The sequence below is a fragment of the Elephantulus edwardii genome, unplaced genomic scaffold (assembly GCF_000299155.1).
Source record: "Elephantulus edwardii isolate Elephantulus edwardi_28Jun2011 unplaced genomic scaffold, EleEdw1.0 scaffold00151, whole genome shotgun sequence".
NCBI lineage: Eukaryota > Metazoa > Chordata > Mammalia > Macroscelidea > Macroscelididae > Elephantulus > Elephantulus edwardii.
The window spans coordinates 7,349,158-7,352,353 of record NW_006399901.1 but is presented as its reverse complement, the minus strand read 5'-3'; the positions used below and the strand labels follow the sequence as shown (position 1 = coordinate 7,352,353).

The following is a 3,196-nucleotide window of genomic DNA, read 5'->3' as shown; positions in this document are numbered from 1 at the left end:
TTGTTCCTCTCTATTGCCATACTGAGCATAAACCACAAATCAACTGATGAAACAGTGCCTGGGTAAATGTTCTGTCATTTGAGCAGAAGACAGAACATTCATCTTCAACTTTCCACTGTTTCAATGAAGTAGCAGTGGACTTTTTTCTCTTTTTCTTTTTACACTGTTGTTATTACAAGTATGACTCATAGACACCCTATGCACAATGGTTCTGAATCTTATCCTATCCTGCACCACCTTTATCAGATCCAACACATGTAAGCCCATTGCTGCAGTCATTGTATATCAATCCCTTTCCTTGAGGTTTTCCTCATTTTTGCTGACCCCCACTTTTTATACTGTTGTTGTTAGGTGCCACAGAGTTGAGTACAACTTATAGTAACCTTCTGTGAGCAACCGATCTGAACTCTGTCCTATCCTGTGCCATCCTCACAATTTCTGACATACTTGAGTCCACCGCTGCATCTCTAAGAATTAGAACTCGAGGCTCAATTTGTTTTTCAGTTCTCTCAGCTTAAGAAATACAAGAATGTGTTCTTCCTTTTTTATTCTCTAATTCCAACTCTCTGCCCATTTCTTTGCTTTGTCTTCTCAAGGTGTCCTTTGACATCTTCTGTTCAGCTCTTTTACTTCAACATCTCTTCTCTTTGTCCTGGGTTCTCCATACTCCAGTGTAATTGGTTTGTTTTTTTTTTTTGCCAGCAAGTCACGCGAACCTGGGGGAGGGGCCGCCGCCGCGGGCCGAGCCTTCCTCCGGCCGAGGTGCACGCCGGGTCTCGGGTCTGCCCCACCAGCGGGCTGGTTTACAGACAGGCCTTCATGGGTGCCGGGCGGAAGGCTGCGGGGCCGCGGGGGTGGGGGTGGGGGTTTGTGGGACTAGAGGTAGCAGGGCAGGTCCTTTTCAATCCCCAGAGCCTCCTCCTTGGGGCCGTAGCGCTTCGCCACACAGCCATTCTTATCAATGAGGAACTTGGTGAAGTTCCACTTGATGGCATTCCCCAACATGCCCCGCCCCTTGGGCTGGGCTTTCATCCATTTCCACAGAGGGTGGGCGTCGTCCCCATTCACACAGATCTTACTGAACATACCGAATTTGACATTATAGCCTGCTGCGAACTCCTTAATCTCGGCATTGCTCCCTGGCTCCTGCTTCCCAAACTGATTGCAGGGGAACGCCAGGATCCGTAAACCGCACTCAGCGTATCGGGCGTGCAGGTCGACAACCTGAGTATAGTTTACGTAGGTTTTGCCTCATTGCGAGGCCACGTTGGTAACGATGCATACGAAGCCCCGGTACTTGTCCAGGTTCACCATCTGCCCATCGATGTCCTTCGCGGAGAACTCGTGCATAGAGCGGGCGCAGCGCCAGTCGTCGCGGGGCGTGCACATGGTGCTGGCCAGGCCCGGCCCAGCCACAGCTCCGCACAGCAACGCAGGTTTCAGCAACCGGCAGAGGCGGGTCCCAGTGTAATTTTAAAGATCTCTTCTGACATCTGTTTTGATTTTTCTTTCTCTTCTGTCTTTGTAGTGACCTTTTGCTCTCTTTATGGATGATGTGTTTGCTGTCATCCCACATTTCGTCAATGATCAAAAGATCATTTGTTTTCAGTGCTTCAAATCTATTCTCATTATGATTTTTAAATTCGGGTAGGATAGACTTAGATCATATTTTGGTTCTGGCGTACTTGTTGTAATTGTCTTCAGCCTCAGTTCTTATATTGGGGACTTCAAAAAGAACAAACAAATCTGACTTGGAGGAAGTGCAACAAGGTGCTGTTTCTCAAAGGCAAAGATGTGAAATTTCATCACATATACTTTGGGCATGTTGTTAGGAGGGGCTACTCTTTGGAAAAAGACATCATACTTGGAAAGATAAATGGTCAAGGAAAGAGATCGACTGATACAATGACTGCTTGAGCCTAAGGAAGATGGTGAGATTAGGGAAAAGTGTCTGTCTGTTGTTTATATGGTAACTATGAGTTGTAGTGGAGCTAAAGGCAATTAACAACAGCAACAATTTCTTCTTTGTGGATTTTCTTTCAAGTGTACATTTTGGTTTGTCCAAAGTTTCACAAATGTCACCATGTTTGGAACATGCTTGAATGAAGCTGCAGCTTTATCATAGGTTTTTACCAATGCTGTATCACCTTTGAATGTTCAATTATCACTTAACTCTTCCAGAAGAATCTATTAAAGATGAAACTTTTAATTTGAAACTGTGTGTGTATCCCCATCATGGTCTTTCACTCCACAAAGTATTCCCACCTATACTAGTGCTCAAAATCTTATAAAAGAAATCAGTGTTTATAGATTGATAGAATTCCATTGGCACCATTGTGAGGTTTCCCTTGTTCCAGAATGTTTTGTCCTATTCCTATCTGTAAAAAGAGCAAAAACCACGTGGGATGTCCATATCTGACCTTTATCAACACCACAAAGGAAACTATCACTGTCCACAACATCAGTAACACAAACCCAAATCCCATGAAGTCAGATTTGTCCTCTACACTCCCATGAATCTCAACACCAATCTTACTGCTTTACTGAGTCCAAATCGGATGTGATAGCTCACAGACCACACAGAACCATATTGGGAGAGTCAAAAGATTATAATTCATGTTAATAAGAGAATATAGTCAAGACAGCTCAAAAAAAGGTGCTCAGCCTCGAGCCTTGCATTGTCCCTAAATTCTTAGTCCTGCCCATTTTGGCTTCACTTTCTCAGTTTTTCATCAAAGTTCTCAATACTGCCAATATTGGTTTTCCCCTACCTCCACCTCCAAAGTCCTATCTCACTTCAGTTCTCCAGTTCAGCCATTGCTGCTGCTGCTGCCAGCATCCTGAAGTATGTCCTGAATTTCACCACATTGAGAGAGATCTGTCTTCTCTGGCTGAGGGAAGAAATCTCTCTTCTGATGGAAGAAGATATTCTATCTCTCCCGCTAGAGCTCTTCAATTTATTGGCAAGACTAGCCACTTTTCTTGTAGACTTTTTAGAACTGGCCAGTCACCTTGTGGAAAGGCAGATAAGTCATCTGGTGGGAAAGTCAACATGTCCTATTTGCATAGTCCTGCCCACCCATCCACATGTGTCAATTATCCTCTTCCAATAATTCTGGTAAAAACCATACTAAAAGACAAACTCCATACTATCTTAATAAAAAGTCTAAAAAATATATTCGTGTTTTGGAGTATT

The 3,196-nt window shown here is 44.0% G+C and overlaps 1 pseudogene; it reads right to left on the bottom strand.

The window, feature by feature from the left end:
• Positions 1-876: 876 nt before the first annotated feature.
• LOC102845347 lies at positions 877-1,467 on the bottom strand (annotated as a pseudogene).
• Positions 1,468-3,196: the final 1,729 nt, after the last annotated feature.